General features: G+C 38.7%; 1 protein-coding gene and 1 non-coding gene across 2 annotated transcripts in view; both read left to right on the top strand.

Annotated features, from left to right (window-relative positions):
* The window catches only part of ARHGAP21 (Rho GTPase activating protein 21), a 128646-nt gene that overhangs the window by 14242 nt on the left and 91251 nt on the right, over positions 1-23153 (top strand).
* On the top strand, positions 4591-4697 carry LOC115936593 (U6 spliceosomal RNA). Its single transcript, XR_004072002.1, has one exon. It is a non-coding gene; the product is annotated as a U6 spliceosomal RNA (small nuclear RNA).

A 23153-nucleotide genomic window follows, 5' to 3' on the forward strand; every position in this document is an offset into this window, starting at 1 on the left:
TTTGGATCAAGTGGGATCTCTAGGGAGAAGGTAGGCAGATACTTAAGGCTCTGAACTTTTCATATATATTCAGGATGCATAAGGATACCAAAAACACATGGCTTAGAAAGTGGATACTACTTGATTTTGCCAAACTGTGGTGAAATGTTTAGCATATTTTTGACAGTATGTCTTTTCTAGTTGGCTTTGAATTGACAGCCGACCAGATAGCGACTTTATGTCAGTCTCTGAAAAGGATTTCAAACTTTAGAAACCAGTTTGTGTGATTAATAGGTAAAATATAAAATGCCGATAATCAGAAATAAGAGGAGGCATCATTCCGAGCCTGCAGACATTAAAAAGATAGAAAGGGAATATTATGAACAACCTTATGTCTGTGAATTTGACAATTTAGATGAAATGAGCAGATATTGTGTAAGGATTCTGTACCCATTCAGATCTGTTTGTGTATATGGGGGGAGTGGGTTCCCAAACCAAGCCGTTCTCCCAACACCAGCTGGGTATCCTGCAATTCAGCTCAGTTCTGACACTGTCTGCCTGGAGATAACACCATAGCATCAGATCCCACAGATTAAGGGCTCAGTCCTATAAGACTGCCCCCTCACCCTTTAGCCACCAATTGCGAATCCAGGTTTGTTGCCTGACCCACCAGCTGTAGGCGGCTGTAGATCGGAGGTTCCAACCACCCCCTCCTTGGGTTCAGTTAATTTGGTAGAGTGACTCACAGAACTCAGAGAAACATATTACTGACTAGATCACTGGTTTATTACAAAAGAATATAACTCAGGAACAGCCAGATGGGAGAGACACATGGGGCAAGGTACTGGGAAAGGTGTAGAGCTTCCATGCCCTCTCCAGGCACACCACTCTCCCCAAATCCTCTCGGGTTCAGGAACCTGGAAGCTTTTGAACCCCATCCTTTTGGATTTTTATGGAGGCTCCATTACATGTGCATAATTGATTGCATGATTAGCCATTGCAAATGATTTGAGCTCCAGCCCCTTTCTCCTCCTCTGAGGTCAGAGGGGTGGGATTGAAAGCCAACTCTAATCACAGGTTTGGTTCTCTTGGCAACCAGCCCCTATCCTTAGGTGCCGTCCAAAAGTCACCTCATTAACACAACAAAAGACACCTTTGTTACTTTTACCATTTAGGAAATTCCAAGGGTTTTAGGAGCTCTGTGCTGGGAATGGGGATGAAGACCAAATATGTATTTCTTACTATAAATCACAATATTACACCTTGAGAGATACAAAACTGCCACAGGAGAAATAAAAAAAAAAATCTGACTAGTGCCATATAGGTTAAAGAAATTGAATTTGTAGTTAAAAACCTTCCCACAAAGAAGACTCCAGAACCTGATGGCTGCATTGACATATTCTATAACGTGTTTGAGGAAGAAATCATACCAATTCTATACAAACTCAAAAGACGAGGTGGAGGGAACATTTCCCATCGCCTTTTTATGAGGCCAGTATGAGCCTGGTAATTACCAAACAAGAACATTATAAGGAAAGGAATTCAGACCAATAACCCTCATGGTTGTAGATACAAAAATTCTTAACAAAATGTTAGCAAGTTAAATCTATCAATGTATGAAGAGGATAATAATGTCATGATTAACTTGAAGTTATCCCAAAAGTGAAAGATTGTCATTTTAACATATTAATAATTCACATATTTAACAGTTTAACAAGATACAATAAAGGAGAAAATTCATATGATCATCCACTCAGTAGATGCAGAAAAAAAGCATTTGACAAAATTTAACACTCATTCATCATAAAATCTCTCTGAAAACTGGGAATATAAAGAAATTTATCCAATCATACTTGGAGAAATATTGAATACTGCTAAGGTCAGGAACAGGGTGATGATGTCCGCTCTCAATACTTCTATTCAACAATATTATGGAGTCTCTACTTAATGTAATAAATCATGAAAAAGAAATAAAAGGAAGGAAGGAAAAAGGGAAGGAAGAAGTAAAACTTTATTTGCAGACAGTGTGTGCACATAGACACTGTAAGGGATCTACTAAAAACACTTTTTAGAACTAGCAGATTTTTCATAAGATACAAGGATACAAGGCTACTGTACAAAAATCAGTGTATTTCTTTACTATTCTTTTTTTTTTTTAAGATTTTATTTATTTATTTGACAGAGAGAGACACAGAGAGAGAGGGAACACAAGCAGGGGGAGTGGGAGAGGGAGAAGCAGGCTCCCTGTGGAGCAGGGAGCCCGATGTGGGGATCGATCCCAGGACCCTGAGATCATGACCTGAGCTGAAGGCAGACGCTTAACGACTGAGCCACCCAGGCGCCCCAAAAATCAGTGTATTTCCATAAAACAACTGGGAAATGAAATAAAAATAATACCCTTATTATTTTAATAGCTTGAAGACAGCCTAAATAAATGGAGAAATACACTATGTTTATGGATTGGAAGACTCAGTATTATTAAGATGTGACTTAGCCACAAATTGCTGTATAAATCCAGCTCAATTCCAATTAAAATTCCAGCAAGGTTAACACATTTTTTTTATTAGAAATAGATAAGCTAATTCTGAAATTTATTTGGAAATGCAAAGGACACAGAGTAACCAAAACAGTTTTGAAAAAGATTAATTTTATATTATTTATATAATTTTATAATACTCAAAGCTACAAAAATCAAGGTAGTATAGAATTGGTTTAATGATAGATACATATAATAATGGAAGGCAGTGGAGAGTTGGGATACTCATGTAAACATGATCATTTGAATTCAGTGGGGTGATTTGAGTGGTACTGAACAAGTAGATATCCACATGGGCAAAAATGAACCTTTATGTCTATCTTACATCACAGAAAAGTTAACCCCAATTAGATCACTGACATACATGTAAAAGCGAAGACAGTAAAACTTCTAGTCAAGAACAAAATATATATGACTTTGGGGATAAACAGAGAGTTCTGAGACAGGACACAAAAAGCACTAACCAGAAAAGAAACAAAAGGATAAGTTGGATTTCATCAAAATTAAAAACTTGTGCTCTTTGTGAAACACCATTAAGAAGATGAAAAGTAAAGCCATAGATGGGGAGAAAATATTTGTAAAACATGTATCTGATCAAGGACCTGCTTCCAGACAACCCAGTTTTTAAAATGGGCAAAAGTTGAACTACATAAAAGGAGATAGATGAATTGTGTATCAGCGCATGAAAAGATGTTCAATAGCATCAGCCAGTAGGGGAAAAAATGCAAATTAAAACTACAATGAACTGCCACTGTACTCCCACTAGAATAGCTAAAATTAAGAAGAATAAAAATACGAAGGGTTATTGGGTATGTGGGGCAGCTGAACTCAAACATTGTGAGAGGGATGTAAAATGACATAGCCACTTAGGACAATATTTTGGCAGTTTTCAGAAGTGAAGCATATATTTATTATGTGGCCCACTCCTAGGGACTTACTAAGGGAATTGAAAACAATGTCCACAAAAAGACTTGTATATGAATGTTCATTAACAGCTTTATTCATAGTATTCCCAAATTTGAAACCGCCCCAAATCCATCAACAGACAAATTATGGTATATCCATGTAATGGAATACTACTCAGAAATTTAAAAAGAACAAACTGTTGATACACTCGGTACCATGAATGAATCTCAAAATGCTAAGAAAAAAGCCTGAGTTGGAAGAGTACGTGATTCTACTTACATAAAAATTGCAGAACTGAGTAATCTATAGTGAGAGAGAGTAGATCAGTGGTTGCCTGGAGCTGGGAGGGCTTTGATTGCAAAGAAGCATGAAGGGAGTTGGGGAGATGAAAATGTTCTTGATTGTTTGGTGGCTATGGTTCTGTGGGTGTGTACAGTGGCCAGAATTCATTGAACTGTACATTTTAAAGGGGTACACTCATATATAAATTAAACTTCACTAAACTTTATTAAAAAAAAAAAAAACAGTTTGACCACACCAGATTTTGGTGAAGATGTAGAGCAACTGGACTTCTGATAGATTGCTGATGGGAGTATAAAGTGGTACAATATTTTAAAAAAATCTTTTGGCATTTTCTTATAAAGTTCACCATATACCTACTTTATGATCTAGCATTTTCATTCCTACATAATTACTCCCAAGGGAAACAAAATACATGTTCACACGAGAGACTTGTTCAGGAATGTTCATAACAGCTTTATTCATGATGGCTCCAAACCAGAAACAACTCCTTGTGTATTAATAGGAAAATAGATAGGTTTTCATATATTCCTACTGTGGAATACTTTTTGGCAATAAAAAGCAGAAGATTATGTATACATGCAGCAATATGGATAAATATCAATATCAATAGCAAGATAAGTGAATATTGCCTCTGGGGGTAAGGGAGGAGACTTCCAGAATGACTAGGAGGACACACAGGAAACTTCCTGGGGGTGATGGAAATGTTCTGTCTCTTGAGGTTGGGGTAAATTACTTAGATACATGCATTTGTAACATATCATGAACTGTATACTTAAGAGCTATGCTTTATAAGAGTTAACCATTGTGCGTAAATATTTATGCCTCAATTAAAATATATGAAAAATATGAATTAAAAATATAAAACACTGCTCACTTGAGCAGCACATATACTAAAATTGGAACAATACAGAGAAGATTAGCATGGCCCCTGCACAAAGATGACACATAAATTTGTGAAGTGATTCATATTTTTTTTAATGCAAAACAAGGAAAAAAAACCAAAATATAATGAGAAATAATGAGAAACAAAACTAAGTAATGGCTGACATTAAACACCTTGGCCACTACTGGAATATTAGTTTTGTCTTCTCTCACTCTCAAATCCTCCAACTATATACACACACACACACACACACACACATCTATTTAAAGATTTTTACTTATTTATTTGAAAGAGAGAGAGCACAAGCAGGGGGCAGGGACAGAGGGAGAGGGGGAAGCAGACTCCCCGCTGAGCAGGGAGCCCAACGTGGGACTCGATCCCAGTACCCAAGGATCATGACCTGAGCCAAAGGCAGGTACTTAACCAACTGAGCCACCCATGTGCCCCCCTCCCACTATATTTTTTTAAAAGAAGGAAATCAAAATACTTTTAGCTTCTGTGATTTCTAAGATCTGATTTCAAAGCTTTTTTTGAGAACAGTCAGGGAGAGAGTTGCTGTACCTTTCAGAAAGTTGACTTCTTAAAACTTTAATTTATAGCTCTAATATCATATGTTAGATCATATCATTGGACTTCTCTTATCCTCCTAAGTAGTTTAGCAAAATTCTTAAGGTTTGTTTTTCAATAGAGAACATTTTAAATTTTTTTCCTTAATTGTAGGTAACATTGAAAACTTACAAATAATTGAATATGAAAAATAATTCAAAAATTACAGGTTCTGTAGATTTTAAGTTACAAAATGTTGATATGTCTTGGGTTTAATGAGACTGGCATACAACTATTAGGCAATTTAATTTTATCTAAGCCTTTGATTCTTTTGGAAGCCTACCTAAATAAGTAAACTTCTCTGAATACAGTTTGTAAAAAAAAAAAAAAAAAGGTAGTTGATTTGTTTGCTTATGAAAGTATTATACTTAATTACTGTGGTACTAGATTCCTATGTAGGTAAAAGTTGTAACATTTCCCTTAACTATGACAAGTAATTATATTTTTTTATTGGTTCAGAAATTATGCTATGTTAATACACATAACATAAAATTTACCATTTTAATCATTTTTACATGTACAATTAAGTGTATTAAGTCCATTCACAGAATTGTGTAATGATTATCACTATTCCCAGAACATTTTCATCATCCCAAACAGAAATGTTGTACTCAGTGAGTCATAATTCCCCATTCCCCCTAACCCCTAGTAGTCTCTATTCTGCTTTTAATATGCATTTGCCTATAGTAGATATCTCATATAAGTGGAATCATACAATAATTGTCCTGTTGTGCCTGGCCTATTTCACTTAGCATGAAGTTTTCAAGGTTCACCTGTTAGAGAATGTGTCAGAACTCCATTCCTTTTTATGGCTGAGTAATATTCTTTTGTTTGTACATACTATATTTTCTTATCCATTCATCTGTTGATGTACACTTGGGTTGTTTTCACCTTCACTATGGTGAATAATGCTGCTATAAGTATTATACCTAAGTTTCTGTTTGAGTCCCTGTTTTTAATTCTTTTGATTATATGCTCAGACATGGAATTGCTGGGTCACATGGTAATTCTGTGTTTAACAATTTTGGGGAACTGCCAAACTGTTTTCCACAGTGGCTTACTATTTTATATTCCTACTAGCAGTGTATGAGCATTGCAGTTTCTCTACATCCTCATCAGTACTTGTTATTTTCCATTTAAAAAAATACTTTTTAAAAATTATAGCCAGCCAGTGTATGTATGAAGTGTTATCTGACTGTGGTTTTGGTTTGCATTTCCGTAACGACTAATGATGAGCATCTTTTTATGTGCTTGCTGGGTCTTTGCCCATCTTTAGATTGGGTATGTTTTTTGTTGTTAACTTGTAGGAGTTCTTTATGTATTCTGGATATCAATCCTTTATCAGATATATGACTTAACAAATATTTTCTCCCATTTTGTGTGTTTTCTTTTCACTTTCTTGATAGTGTCCTTTAATGCATAAAATTTTTAATTTTTATGAAGCCCAATTTATCTTTCTCTTTTGTTGCCTCTGCTTTTGACATCATAAGTGAGAAATGGTTGCCAAATCCAAGGTCATGAAGATTTTCCACAGTGTAATCTTCTAAGAGTTTTACAGTTTTAGCTCTTAAATTTAGATCTTTGGTCCATTTGGAGCCAACTTTTCTATACAGGTATGATTTCATTCTTGTGGATATCTAGTTTTCTCAGTACCATTTGTTTGAAAATCGATCCTTTCCCCATTGAGTGGTCCTGGCACTGAATTGAAAATCAATTGACCACATATGTGAGAATTTATTTCTGGGCTCTCTGATCTATTCCATTGTTCCATAGGTCTATACTGTGCTACAGTGTGGCACACTGTAGTGATTATTGCAGTTTTGTAGTAAGTTTTGCAAGTGGGGAGTGTGAGTCTTTCAACTTCGTTGTTATTGTTTTTTTTTTTTTTTTTTAACATTACTCAGTTCTCATCGCGAAAAGTGTACTCTTCAATCCCCCTCATCTATTTCACCCATCCCCACCCCATTCCCCTCTGGTAACCATATATTTGTTATCTATAGTTAAGAATCTGTTTCTTGGTTTGTCTCTCTCTCTTTCTTTTTTCTTTGCTCGTTTGTTTCTTAGATTGCATGTATGAGTGAAATCATAGGGTATTTGTCTTTCTCTAATTTTGCTTAGGAGTATACTCTACCTCTATCCATGTTGTTGCAAATGGCAAGATTTCATTCTTTTTTATGGCTGGAATAATATTCCATTGTATATATACACCACATCTTCTTTATCCACTCATCTATAAATGGACACTTGGGCTACTTCCATAATTTGGCTGATGTAAATAATGCTGCTATAAACAGAGGAGTGCATGTATCCCTTTGAATTAATGTTTTTGTATTTTTTGGGTAAATACCCAGTGGTGCAATTACTGGATTGTAGGCAGCTCTGTTTTTAACCTTATTTATTTATTTATTTATTTATTCATTCATTCATTCATTCATTCATTCAGCTCCACACCTAATGTGGGGCTCAAATTCACGACCCTGAGAGCAAGAGTTGGATGCTCTACTAACTGAGCCAGCCAGGTGCCCCTATTTTTAAGCTTTTGAGGAACCTTCATACTGTTTCCCACAGTGCCTACACCAGTTTGCGTTCCCACCAGCAGTGCACCAGGGTTCCTCTTTCTCCACATCCTCACCAACACTTGTGATTTCTTGTGTTTTTGATTTTATCCATTCTGACAGGTGTGAGGTGATAGCAGATTATACTTTTGATTTACATTTCCCTGATGATGAGTGATGTTGAGCATTTTTCTTCATGTGTCTGTTGGCTCTCTGTCTGTCTTCTTTGGAAAAAGGTCTGTTGATGTCTTCTGCCCATTTTTAAATTGGATTATTTGGTTTTTGGATGTTGAGTTATATAAGCTCTTTACAGATTTTGGATACTAGCCCTTAACTGTATATGTGATTTGCAAATATCTTCTCCCATTCAGTAGGCTGCCTTTTAATTTTGTTGATTGTTTACTTCACTGTGTAGAAGCTTTTTATTGTAATGTAGTCCTGGTGGTTTATTTTTGCTTTTTTTTTTTTAAGATTTTATTTATTTATTTGAGAGATAGAGAGCACGAGTGGGGGGAAGGGCAGAGGGAGAGGGAGAGAGAATCCAAACCAGACTCTGCACTGAGCGTGGACCCTGCCACAGGGCTTGATTCCATGACCACAAGATTACGACCTGAGCTGAAACCGAGTCAGACACTTAACCGACTAAGCCACTCAGGTGCCCGTAGTTTTGCTTTTATTTCTTTTGAGATATATCTAGAAAAACTTTGCTATGGCCAATGTCAGAAAAGTTACTACCTGTGCTCCCTTCTAGGATTTTTATGGTTTCAGGTCTCATATTTAGGTCTTTAATTCATTTTTAGTTTATTTTTATGTATGGTGTAAGAAAGTGGTCCAGTTTCATTCTTCTGCAGGTAGCTGTCCAGTTTTCCCAGCACCATTTGTTAAAGAGACTCTCATTTTCCCATTGCATATTTTTTATGGTGGTGGTTTTGCTTTTCTCCAGATAATATTAACAGGCAAGGTCAGGAAAAAGTGAATTTGTTTCTGTTAGATTAACTGTGTATATTTCTAGAAGACTTTGTTTGTCAGATGGTCTCAAACCTCTAGTAGGAAAAGAGGCCAATTGGATTTTTTGGTTTTAGAGCAAAAATACAGACCATCAGAATAGATTCCTAATAGTTGGAAATAAAAGAGTAATTAAGTCTTCGCAAAGGGTGATATGGTTGTTAAAGAGCCGTATAGTTTATACTTGTTTTTGCCTAAAAATGTATAAACAGTTAGTTAGTAGCCCTTTGATTTCTAGCTTGGGATATTTATTTGTCTCTAGTTTTGAGTGTCACAGTCTTTTAATATTCTTTATTCCTGTTGCACTTTAGGTATTTATACTATTGACATTTACTAGCCTTTTATTTAATCTTAATATACTTTTGGTAAGTGCTAGGCTGTAATGTCTGTTTCCTGGAAACATACAGTGAGAGAAGTAGATTTTAGATAACTTTTTAGGGTTTTAAGAGAGAACACTGAACCCTTATTAAATACCTTAAAATTTTTATTTACCTCATTTAATCCTGACAGCCACCGTATATCATATATAAAAAAGAAATGTTTTTCTGAAGAAAAAGTTCATTTAAAAGTACGTATACTTCTTCCACATAATGTCTTACTGTCCAACATGGAACATTGACTCAAAGCAAATGACAGGTCCATCGTCCCTTGAATATATGTGAAGTCTCAAGTGTTTTCATGTCTGTTCATGTCCATTTTGCCTGAAATGCTTTTCTCATGTCTTGTCATTTATGTAAATCCCACACTTCTTTCAAAATTTGGCTCAGATCTTACCCGCTTGTAAAGCTTTCTTTGACCTTAGTCACCTGAGGTGAAAAAGACGGTCCCAGTTCAGGGTCGATGGTCTTGCTTTCTGTGGTCTTCTTCCCCCGTTTTTTTTCTTTTGGATTCCTGCTGTCTCATTACCCTTATTTCCAGTGCTATTTGTGCAGATCTGTAATCTATTATCCAAAATTCTTGGGTTTTTCAGATTTTAGAAATGTCAGATAATGCAGGTTCTCTCAGTAATTTCTGCTGAAAATGTATGACTGTTTATCCTCTGGGGAATAAATAAAAGCTTAGACAGAGCTTCGTGTCAGCTCAGGTCAGGGCAGGTTTTGCCATCAATGAGTTACAAAAATATGTTCTGACTTTCAGGGATGTTTGAATTTCAGAAGTGTCAATATGGGATTATAGATGGGTATTAACTAATTTTTTAGGAGCATAAACTGTATGTTGGGAAAGGAGTTCCACCTCCTTTCAGAGGTGGTCTGCGTGTGTATATATGTATCTATGTATTTGTCTGCCTATCTGTCTAGTATTATTAGCTCGTAGATGCAAACCTATGTCAGAGATTTCGATTCTTAGAGCAGCTCCAGTTCTCCTATTTTGGACCAGTGGCAGCCTCTTCACGTTTTCAACTGAGTCCTTTAGACATGAGCCTGATTGTCTTTTGTCTTTACTGTCAAATGTGGTTTTCTAGCTCATCTTTTATGTACATTTCCTGCCCAGGACTTAGAATCAGCCATTTCTCTAAGAAGTCCTGCTTTCTTTTAGTGGCGAATGATTATTTTGAGATCACATCTGGATGTTAGGGGTGTTCCTTGCTACTGGGTTGCAGTTGTTTATGGTCCATTTTATATGAACTTTTTAATTTTTATTTATTTATTTTTTTAAAGATTTTATTTATTTATTTGAGAGAGAGAGCACATGAGAGGGGTTAGGGCCAGAGGGAGAAGCAGACTCCCTGCCGAGCAGGGAGCCCGATGCGGGACTCGATCCAGGGACTCCAGGATCATGACCTGCGCCGAAGGCAGTTGCTTAACCAACTGAGCCACCCAGGCGCCCCTGAACTTTTTTATTTTGAAATAACTTTAGACTCACAGAAAAGTTGCAATATAGTACAGAGTTGCCCTATATTCTTCACCCAAATTTCTTTAATGTACATCTTAAGTAACCATAGGACAATTATCAAAACCAGGAAATTAATATTATTACAATATTATTATTGAATTATACACTGTGTTTAAGAATGATTTCTAGAAGCTTGATTATAGGAATGATTTATAAAAGCTTGATTATAGTTGGGCCTTTAGTCTCTGAGTCTTATTTATTTATTTATTTTTGGTATGTACTTCTGTGCAGTTGTTCTTAACTAGTAAGGTCTGTCACTCACCTGGGAACTTTTGAACATGAGATGCCTGAAACCTTTCTTTCCCCTCTCCAAGGGGAATTCTGAATTTTTCAGAATCTCAAGGTGGGGATAGAATAGATGGTGTCAGTGTAGTACTGGGGATTTTGCTAGAATCCTGCCTGCTCCAACAGCTTAATAGGATCATTGAGGAAGGAAGCAATTTGTGTTTTTGCTCACAATTGATAATAATGGCCCTTTGGTTCCCAGGATAAAAGTTCATCTATCTTAAAATGATTCCAGTTTCAGAGATGCCTATTATGCTTAAAATTGTCCTTCCACTTTATTAACACATTCAGAAAATATTTATTAAGTACCTTCTAAGTGCTAGACATGAGGATACACCAGTGAAGAAATACGGACATGGTCTGGTCTCTGCCTTCATGGATCTACATGAATAATGAGAAGGTCAAAGCATTGAACACATAATTTTAATAGAGTGCAATGAATATTATTTTAGGAGAAGAGCAAGGAGTTACGAAAACATAGAGCAGACAGATCTCACCTAGGGTGGGGATCAGGGAAACTCTTCCTGGGAAGATTGTGTTGAGCTAAGTCAGGTAGGAGTTAGCTGGGTAAAAAGAAGGATCTTTTGGCAGAGGAACAACCTTAGTCTCTGATTATGCCTAGTGGCAACAGCTGGGGTGAATTTCTAGTATATTTACTGGAGAAAAAAGTACAAGACCAAGGAAGGAAAAAATGTAGAAGTGAGCAGCAGCTTTATTAAATCTTTTCAAAGCATTCAGGTTTTCACAGAAATACCATCTCTCATTTTTACTCATATTTCATCAGTCTGTGTATCATCTAAGCTACATGATAACAGTAACACAAGTAAAACCGACATAAAGAGGTTTGCAAAAATAGACTGGTTGTGTCAAGTGTGGGTCTCATTTGGTGGCAGCAGAAATAAGTGGCTAGAGACTGTCTTCCCAAACATCAAGAGTTGAGCTTGCCATGGGCTCAGCCAGTGTTTATGCAACAGGAATTAAGAATTTTGGTTTGTCTGGCAAGTCATTTAGGCAGAGGTCAACTAAGCCAATGTCTACTATAATTATAGTTTGGGGAATAGATGAGCTCATTGAGAGAGATGAGAGGAGAGGGCCAAGGTCAGAACCTTAGGGAACACCACCAATTAAGGGAAAGATAGAGGAAGGAGAACAAGCTAAAGATTTCAAGAACTAGTTAAAAACACGCATTCCAGGAACCTTTGAATCTCCATGCTTGGACTCTGAGCAGTCTTGCAACTTTGTTTTTTGTTTAGCCCGGCTTTTCGCAAACTTATTTTGCATTGAAAAACTTTTTTCACTTAACTGATTCACATTCTGTATCCTATAGAACAAGTAGGAACATTTTTTGGGAAATGCTGCCATAGGCAGAAAGGGGCAAGGAAGGGATTTAGGCAGGGTAGTCATCAGATTAGTTTGTACTGTCAGAGATTCTTTTGGTAGTCCTCTGGAGGTGAGATTCCAGAAAGGAGCGAGGTAGGGTGTTTGGGAGACCAGCTGGAGGCCCTCGAGGTAGTCCAGGAGAGAGTTGATGGGGGTCTGAATTCAGGCAGTGACAGTGGGACTGGCAAAGGGACAGGTTCACTCCACGTTTTCATTGAAAAGACAGGATTTGGTGACGGATGTGAGAGGTAAGGAAGAAGGAGTCTAGGATGACTGGTTTCTGTTTCGGTGACTAAGGGGCTGAATTGTGCTGCCATTCTGCAGAGGAGGGGCTACCGAGCTGGTGCGGGTTGTGAGGGAGGGAAGGTGAGTTCAACTGGGACATGTGGTGTAAGGTATTGAGGTGAATGTGCTTATTAACAAGAGTTTAGACATGCAGATTTGGAGCTTGGAAGAGAGGGTGGGGCCAAAGAAAGGTTTGGAAATAATTCATAATTATAAAATCATGGGTCTGGAGGGTGACATCGTCTAGGGACAGCATAAGAAATGAGAGGTAGAATTCTGATATGGACAGCAAAGGAAGCCCATCTTAAGAATATGAATAATTGTCACTTATCAGGTGTTTGTTAGACACTGTTTTTTTTCTTTTTTTAAAGATTTTATTTATTTGAGAGAGAGAAAAAAAGAGCACAAGTGGGGGGAGGGGCAGAGGGCCAAGCAGACTCCCCACTGAGCGGGGAGCCCCATGCAGGGCTTGATCTCACCAGGACCCTAAGATCATGACCTGAGTCAAAGGCAGTTGCTTAACCGACTGAGCCACCCAGGTGCCCCAGTTAATGTTATTTTATTTCATACTAAAACCCCCCTGAGGACAGGTGTTACCTCCATTTTACAAATGAGTCAAGTGCAGCTCAAAAGTTAAGGTCAGCTCCTGGTCATACATCTGGTAGGTAGCAGTTGAGGAGGTGAAGTCTGTCTTATTACAGTCTAGGCTCTCTTTCAAGAAGGAATGGTTAGAGAAGTAGGGAGAGAACCAAGAGAGTCGTAAAAGGTACCCAGGACGAGAGGGACCTTACGGAGTTGTTAGCCTATGAGATGTACTGAGAGATGAAGGATTCAGGGATACCCCTCGGATTGAACAAAGTCTGAGGGGCATGGGTGCCACGCCAGCTTTGCATCAGGAGCTGGTTTGTTGTGGGATGCGGCCAACACTGATTTATTGTACCACCTTCCCAAGTTGTGTCTTCATTGAGTATGTAAGTGCTAGCCTCTGGTTTCCAGAAAGAAGGAGAGCGCCATAATCTTTTTAAAAACCAGATGATAGTAAATATAGAATAAGGCTTTTGTGAAAAGTCTTCCCTTCATGATCTCATAATTTAAATGTACCAGTGTTTGGGAAGGTGATGTAGTTCTGCCTGTGAGTTATTGCCGCTTAGACAGGAAAGGGAGGGGAAGATTGGATTTGCGGCTCCCATCACTGCAGGGCTCTGGTTAACGGCGCTACGGAGCTGACAGGAGCTGAGTCAGAGGAGACATGCAGACTGTGCTATAGGCAGCCATGGCCCAGTTCAGGATTTTCGACTGTATGATCAACCACAATTGGAGCTTATTGTGCAATCTGTACTGTGCATGGAGTGGTCAGGTTTGTTTGATAAATATATATATAAATATATATGTATTTTTGCTTTTCAATTAAAAACTGCTATAATGTATAAACCAGAAAAAAGAAATCAGTGAGAATGCTGGATATAAAATCAGTGTCTTCCTATACCAGTGAAAAAGTAATCTTTTAGACTATTACTTTTTGTTGAAATACTTGCTTAACATGGCGTATCTTGACTCTGATCATCTGAATTTCTCTACAAGAATTAACTCTTCAGTTGCACGGATGAGACTTTGTAGAGCTTTAAGTGGTGGGGGAGGGGTAGTTACAATGAATTACTTAAAAAATAAAACTAGGAAAAATTAAAGCAATAAAATTGTAAAACAGTAAATGTTCTATATTTTTAGAGATGTTTCATATTGTGTTTATAGGAAGGTAGGCAAGATTTGGAAGAGTTGCTTTTTAGCCAGCTTTTCATCTTAAATGAAATACAGTTCTCGATTTCTTTCACTATGGGATTAAATGGAGTTCATTTTTTAACTTATTCTGTTCCTGGACAGGCTTTTAGGAAATAGTTATTTTGCAATAGAGAAACTTTGCTGGGTATATTTTTTTTATGATGGTTGTCATATGCTTTTGAATTTCCTCCCCTAAGAAACAAAAATTCTTATTTCTCCCTTCAACCTTCAATCAACATTGTTATTATCAGGTGCAGACTGCTTTTTTAAGTCATAAATAACATCGTACATATTCAGCATAACAGCTTCTCTCACAAAACAGATACCCAATGGTAGCTTTGTTCTAGTTATCAATGAATCTTTAAAAACTATGAATTAATTACCTTGTAGGGTTATTAATCACTTTGTGGGTATTCGTTTTCCTTTTAAAAACGTTCTTTAGTATTGTTTGAAATGTAGAAGAAAAACTAAAGTGTTGAAAGTAGTGAATGATAAATGAAATGTAACCTCCCCCCCCCTCCCACCCCGCCGAAACACAGCACCGTTTCTCAGTTCTCCCATAGCCACGGCATGCACAGAAGTTTATGAGACATGGATTTAGTTCCAAGTGGGACTTTTGGGTCTCTAGTACTTTACTTTATGTCCTATTCTGTCTATTCAGGAATGGTGAAAGGATATTTTCATAGTTCAGGTTGCATACAATAAACTAACACATCAGAAATTAGAGATGGAGAAGGTCATTTAGTCTCTATTTCTTCCAGCATAAGATTGATTCCTCAGTGCACTTTCTAGTTCTCTCCTAATGGATTTACATTACCGTAAAAATATGGATTTTGAATGGCTACTTAGAGAATAAAAGAAGATAGATACTGCAATTATCTTTGCATGTAAAATTCATAATATCAGGAACTTACCAAAGCTGAAACTTAAAAAAAAAATTGAGTACTTAGGAACTGGTTTGCAGTTATTTCTAAACTTATTAGTTAGAAAACTTTCTAGTTTGAGGTCTAGGACCTTGTCAAGACTTCGTTCTGGCTAATCCCAAAGGAATATTTGAGTTGTGACAGAATCTAAGGATAAGTTGATCCAGTGAGCCAGCAGTAGAAAGTGCCTTTGGACCTGCGTTGGCTTGGGATTTTGCAGGATTGCTGTGGCTGCCTTCCCTGTGGTTTACATTCAACAATAGGCCATTTAGTTGCTGACATCACTCAGAAGAGTTTGCAGAATTTAGCATAAAGTAAAAATGGCATGCGATTACGTCTCTTGGGGCCTTTATGTCAGCACTTAAAATATTTGGTGGAAGACACAAACTCAGTGCTTTGGGGGCAAGGTGGCAGGTTCCATAAGAGTGAAGAGAATTGAAAAGAATCAGGTATAAAACAACAGGGGCTGGTGGAGACTGTGGCAAACTGGAGAATCAGCTTCGGAAGATTGATGCCCTGTTGGACCTCCTGTTGTCCAATCATTTAGTTTTCAAGAGGAACTTAAATTTTTTTTGTGACTTTGTCCTAATTTTTAAGTGTTGGGGACTCATTCAAATTTTTCAAAATACCGGGATCTCAGCAAAATACATCTATTGCCAAATGTAGCATGAGGCTTCCAGGTGTGTAACTTCTGGTTTCCAGAAAACTTTAGGGCAGAAGTTGATTTTATTTGAGTTTTACTACTGAAGCTAAGCAGTGCCCAGGGATGCTGCTGGAAAGTTTATGATATAGGTAGGGAAGTGTGGGAGAGAAATAAGGAGTAAAGGAAGCGGCAGGGTAAGGAGCAAGGGAGGCAGACCGAAGGAGCAGCAGACCCCATAAGTGATGTGATGGGAATGGGAGGGCGCCACAGTGGGCACGGTTCTCAGTTGGCACTTCTTGGGCATACTGCTGGGGAATTCTGATTGAGGGTCTCTTTACTTCTGCACTGCTGTAGGGAGGCAGCATAGTGCTATGAGGAAGAATATAGACTTTCATGCCCAAGAGTTGGATTCAAGGCCCGGTGCTGTCCCTGGCTCTCTGATGGCCCTGGCATTACTCACTCACCTCTTCTTTTTCATCTCTTGAGTACCTTCATCGGTGAATCTTTAAAACTGCTGTGAGGATTAAATCTGATGACCTGGATCCCACATTTAACACAGTGCCTGGCACCATGGTACTTAATAATGTTTACTATTCTTATTAATATATTCTAGGCTGATGCATATGTATAAGGGTGATATTGTATGAGATCCATATTGGAAATAAAAAGATGGGAGTAAAGAGGTCCCATTAATTTAATTTTTTAAATTATAAGCAAAATTATAAAAATTGGAAAATATAAATTGATTTACCTAGTTCAATTACTCAAATACAACTCTTGTTAATATTTTGATATGTTTACTGCAGTTTTTTTCCTGCCCGCATAATGCTGTTTTCTTCTGTGTGTGTATATTTTACAAGTTGTAATCATAGCATGCACAAATTGCGACATCATATTTAATGGCTGCATAATATGCTAGCTAGAGAAAAAATATATATCTAGTATAATCATTAAAATATCTTTAATGCTTATTATCTATATAATAGTACATTATCATTATAATGTATTTAATATTTTATGTATTACACTATCAATAATTTAGTCATGTAACTGTTGCTGGACATTTAAATTGCTTCCATTTTTTTGCTATTATAAATAAAATATGGTGAATACCTTTGTGATTAAAATTGATTTCCTGTTGAGGATTACTTCCATAGGATACCATTTCAGAAGTGAAATTACTGGGTCAGAGTGATAATACTTTTATTTATGTATTTGTCTATTTATTTTTTAGGGTGATAATACTTTTAAAGGATAACTTTTATGAAATACATTTCTATATTAAGAGATATATTAGAGAGTAGAGTGTTCTTTTATAGATTATAATACTGTCAATTCCCACAACACCATTAGGAAGAGCGGACCCTGTGTTTCTCTCTTTTTTCTGCCTTGGTGTATGAAATCTCAGATGTTCTAAACAGGATTTAGAACCAGAGGCAGAATGTTGGGTGATAGTGGAGCTCAGTCATACAAGAAGTTGGGCAGTAAGGCTTCACGTATATGACATATCCGATAACCCAGTTCTTGGTTTTCGCTCAGACCCTGTGACAATTGATATTGCACGGCCACATATCTAGGGAACTCCAAAGGACTACTGGGAAGCGCCAAGTGCGGAAGACCCTGGCATTATCGTTCTCTGTATACATTTGTAGAGAGCCTACAGTCTGTTTTCAGCTCAGCAGCCAGTCTGATCCTGCTAAACACTGGAACATGTTACTCCATGCAAAGCCCCCCATAGACGGCCTGAGTCAGTCAGCATAAAAGCCGAGGGCCCTGTGTGATTTGCCCCCCTCCTCCATCATCTCCACGACCTCGTTTCTACGGACATTGCCCACCTGCACCCCCCCCCCGCCCCCGCCCCGTCTTCCCTAACCACACTGGACTCCTCGCTGTTTCAATCCCAGGGCCTTTGCTTACTGTTGCCTCTTCCTGAAATGCTTTACTCCCAGGCCTCTGCATGGCACTCCTTTTCATTTTCTTGAGGTTTTTACTCACGTGTCCCCTTCTCAACAAAGTGTTCTGTTCAGATTCGTTGTAAAATGTTACAAAGGGAAAAATAACCATACTGTTAAAGAAGATACATTTTTTTTTCTTTGAAAGAAGATTGTAAAAATGATTGGAAACGTTAATTATTTATTAGAAATAGTCATTCTGTGTAAGTTCATTTCAGGGAAGAAGAGCCAGAGGAATCTTGGATTAGATTCTTTGAATTGGAAACCAGGAGATGGCCATACTGATGACCCAGGTGTACATTTTTCATTTCTTCCTTAGGGAAACCAAATGGAAGACAGAAAGAGAGGCTGCAGAGAACTTTTTTATTTTTATTTATTTATTTATTTTTTTATTGCTCCCCCCTTGAAGCTCCTTCCTCTTCTCCAGCTCCTCTCCTTGCTCCTTTATTGTTAAGAAGCAGTTGGTAGGCTGTGGCTCACTTTGTTCCTTCCAGCTGTTAGAACAAGCTTCTGCTTCTAACACCAGTTGAAGGAGTTTAAATTGATAAGCTAGGAAATTGGTAATAGGCTTTTTGACACTTAAGGTACCTTAAATTCTTGCTACTCTTAAGTGTGATCCACAGACCAGTAGTATCTGTAGTATCTGTATGGCCGGGAGGTTTGTAGGAAATGCAGATTTTCATGTCCCACCCCAGACCTATAAAATCAGAATTTGCATTTTAACAAGATCCTCTGGTGATTCTCCTACACGTTAAAGCTCTGCCTTAAATGATGGAAAGAGTTAAATGTGGTTTTGTTTTGTTAAATGTCTTTTTTTTTAAGATGCTTAATTTAACTGTTTTTCTTCAAATATTACTTTATGTTGTATATTCTTTTAAAAATTAAGGGAAATGTAAAGTATTATGGTGTTATCACTTACTAGATTATTTCAGTAATTATACTTATAAAAAATTCTAAGTGGTTAATTGCTCCTTCTTTGTTTTTTTAACCAGGGAGCCTGAAAATGCGGATTCCTGGTTAAGGACCCCGAGGGTTTAGTTTTGCTAGGCAGAATAGTGTAAATTGACTTTTGTCTTGGCTTGACCTCCAGGACAACCCTCTGTGCGGCTTTGTGGCATGCATCTGAGTCATCTCTGTCCTCATTATGCTCCCTGCTCCCGTCCGCACAAATGGCCTTGTACTAGAGGTGCGTTGGTGCTTTCAGCCAGGAAGTAACCCGGGAGAAACTTGTCAGCTGGCGGGAGGAATAGGGGATTAGCAGAAACACTTCCATGTGTCGGGATACACTCACCTTGCCACAATGCACAGAGGGCTGACTTTGTGCAGGTAGAGGCTGGGAATTGAAGGAAAGAGGCCTCTTAGTCATCGTGAGGGGAAATCCAAACAGACCACGGCTACATTTCGGTCAGTAGGACTGGAGAACCACTGACCTAAAGCTTCAGAACTGTGGCTGTCAGAATTATTGGTCTAAGGCACAGAAGGGAAAAAACACCTCTATGCCCTATGCCTAGCTCCGTAACACCGAGCCCCTAAAATGCTGCACAGTGTCAGAAGGAGCTTTAGTTCAGTGTTTCTTGAGAGATAAAAATAGCTAATGTTTAATGGATACTTACCGTATGTATGTCAGATACTTTACATAGTTAACCCGCTGTAAATCTTTATAAAAACAGCCCTGTCGAGATATGATTTTCACACTCCCACTTTACGGGAAACAGATGAAACATGGGGTTAAGTCACTTGCCCAGGGCCACACACAGCTAAGAAGCGGAGAGCAGGATGCAGCCCAGGGAGTCAGACTCTGGAGCTTTTACTCTTCACGCCCACACTCGACTGCTTCTTTCCTGAAGGATATCATATAGTGTTCAGTGCATCAGCTTTCAAAACTGGTAACTCTAAAGCTGTATTAAGAATGTAGAATAAGTGACAAAAAATATGTATGTATATATTTTCAGTTGATGGCCAATTTCGGGAGTGATGGACAGGAGTGGACTGAAAAAAAAAGGGCTAAGAGGAGTAGGGAGAGGGGAAGAAAGGGATAGGAATGTCTGGAATGATAGATACACGGTACTGAAGGGGAGATAAAAGGCTGAAGAGAGCAGGGTAAGACAGGTAAGAAAACAGAAGGAGGGAGAACTGGGTTTTGCAATAACTAATGGTGGCTGTGAGTTTTAGGTGCCTTTTGTAATGTGGGTTAGTTGATGAGTCACTTAGCTCTTCCTTTGTTCTGATACTGAAACTTTAGCGTTGCTAATATGCATATACATATATGAATATACTTTGAGTTGGTGATCACGTTATATAAGCGAGGTAATTATAAACTGAGCCTATGTGAGCAGAGCTTAATGTTGAAATAAAGTTTTAAAAAGCAGCATCATTGATGTCATTTAACAATATGCGTAATTGCTTCTGAGCTGAAAAGTGGTTAAGATGGAATGGTAAGCAATTAGTTTAACTATGTAGTTCATATCGATGGTTAACATTGAGCCAGCTGCCTCTGGATCAGTAACTAGAGGGCCCAGAAGCAAACTCTGTCATGCCCATGTTTGGCCTAGATATTCTGCCTGGGAGCTCTGGCTGCTGGGTCAACTCAGGTTTAAATGAATAAGAAAGACAAAATAGAACTCTCTGAAGGAAAAGACAGATTTGTAAAGGACAGACTAAATGATGTATGGTTGAATGGAATGATGTACTCATCTGTTTTGGCCTTTTGATGATAGTTGGACTTGATGACAAGGAGAAAAGCACTAAAAATAATAGCTTTTGAACGTTACCTTTCCCCACTTTGGAACGAAACCATTTGCTTGAGAAGTCGGATGGTCTGGTGCAAAGAGCGGGCTTCGGACTAAGAGTAGAGGCTGCTGCATGCTTGATGTGCTCTGCCAGGGCTTGGTTGTGTGATTCTGAACAAATCTGCTAATTCTCTGGATTTAGCGTTCTTATCTGCAGATGATTAGATGATTCCAGGGCTGCTTTCTTCCAGTTCTAACAAAAAGTGATTTTTCGAAAAGCAAGATATGTCTTACATGCCGCTATAGATTTGAGGAGTGAAGTTTTAGCTCCTGTGTTGTGCCAGGTTTATTCATGATTGAGGGGGAACATTGCTTATGTAGGGTACCATTCATGGTGACTTTCAGTTTAGGTGATGAATGGGAAAGTCTGTCATTTAATACAAACTTAACGGTAGGTGCGTTGAAGTGTGCAGTACCCACTTTGCCCAAGGGTGTCCAAACAGAAACAAATGTAGGAGCTATAGAATTTCCTAGTTTTATCAACATAGTGCCTTAGAATTTTCCCCCCAAAGTGCAATACATAATCCTCTCAAACTCTAGGTTGAAGAATATAGTGTTCAACGTTTTGGCTTTTAAAATGGGAATTATAAAGCTGCATTCATAATGTGGAAAAGTGTACTTCCAATTGATGGCTGATTTAGAGAGTACTGGAGAAAATGTTGCCTGAACAGGGACTAATAGGAGCAGGGAGAAGAAAAGGTGGGATAGGAAAGTGGGGAGAGAGATGGAAGAAAAGTAAGAAAACAGAAAGCTGAGTAGGGTCTCTTTCTTTTCTTTTCCTCTTGTGGGAAGGCATCTTTTCCTTTATTGCCCCTGTTGTCGCACACCCCCTCTTGCCCCTTCGTCCATCTTCCAGGAGCTAATAGCTTCAGCTGTCCCCCTTTGCTGCCTTAGTGAGGTTTGTCTCTCCTCCTGTCTTCTGCAGGGCCAGGTGAGAGCCAGTGACAGATGGCCCTAAGGAACAACCTGTTTTATCACCTATCTTTGCAGATTCTGGGTTAGGCCCCCTGGATGCCATTCTAATTTTGATACTCATTCCTGAATTTTTCTACCTTGACTCTCAAAGTTAAATGCTGCTTCCTGGGCTCTGCTGTTCTGTGATCCTGTCATCTTCCTTGCTCCTTAAGAAGCCCAGGTCTAGACAGAAGATACTGCTGTCAGTGCGGCCTGAATGGGATAGACAGCACCATGCTGCCCCGAGGAGCTGATGATCTACCTGCATCAATACCGTCTCAATTGCCTTGGTAAATGCAGTGTCCTCGGGCCCTCCCGAGGACCATGGTCAGCTGGTTGGTTTTCTGGTCTGACCCACTAGACCTGTCTGGCATGCCCAGTTCTCTGGCCTTGAGATCCACCCCTTCTGTCACAATCAGTGGTTCTAGTATCTATATTTCATTTAATATGGGATATCACGTCCGCCAAGCTTTTTGGAGCCATCCCTGTAGTGTATCCCAGCCTCTCCTGTCTTATTCCTTGCCTCAGTGTTAAATCCTGTGTCAAGTAAAATGCCGCAACCTAACCATTATCCAGCTTCCTATGCTACCCTTGATCTGACACCCAGCTCGACTCTCCCGGATAACCGTGTATATTGGCCTGTAGCTCCTTTGGCATATAATCCTTTCTCTTTTCTTTTCCTTCCCTTTTTTTTTTTTTTTTTTGAGTCTTATTTTTAAGCCTTATTAGTGGGACCAGAGCAACTTTAGTCTAGAGCTAATTTTGCCCCATTGGTGAGACAATATACTTGGGAGTATTTTACCTGGTGCCTGTGACTTATGGGGTTTTCCCTGCTCTGTCTGGTGGGAGTTGGCGCTCTTCCTATCCCAGTGGGAGCTGCAAGGTTGGTCCCTCCAGTTCTTCTCCTGGCTAGTCTCCTCATAAGGGCTCACTAGTCCTAAGCTGAAGACTGGGTGGAGAGGACCCGGACAGAGCTAGCTCCCGGCGAATGTTCAGAGCTCCCTCCCTGTGCCACTTTCTTGTACTCCTCCCTGTGACCTCTGGCCACTGTGGCTACAGTGAACTTAGGGAGACCACCAGGTGTGCCACGGCCTTGACACTTTCTGTGTGGTACGCTAGGGCAGTAATGCTCATTTTATTTCTTCTTCTTTTTTTTTTTTTTCCTGCAATCACTGTCCTTTGTTGTCTGATGTCCAGTGTCTGGAAACCATTGTTTCATGTATGTTGTCTAGATTTTTAGTTGTTTTAGGTAATAGAATGTGTTAGTTATCTACTGTGGAGAAATAGATTACCTACCAAATTCAGTGACTTAGAATAACAACATTTATTATCTCAGTTTCTGCTGGTTAAAATTCCAGGCATGGCTTCACCAGGTCTTCTGGCCCAGAGTGTCTCAGTGTCTTACGAGGCCACGCTCAGGGTCAGCCAGAGCTTGCCTGGGGAGGGATTTGCTTCCAGCTCACTCACGTGCTTGCTGGTGGGATTCAGTTTCTCACAGGC

The sequence above is a fragment of the Leptonychotes weddellii genome, chromosome 5 (assembly GCF_054177405.1).
Source record: "Leptonychotes weddellii isolate Sample4059 chromosome 5, ASM5417740v2, whole genome shotgun sequence".
NCBI classification, from domain to species: domain Eukaryota; kingdom Metazoa; phylum Chordata; class Mammalia; order Carnivora; family Phocidae; genus Leptonychotes; species Leptonychotes weddellii.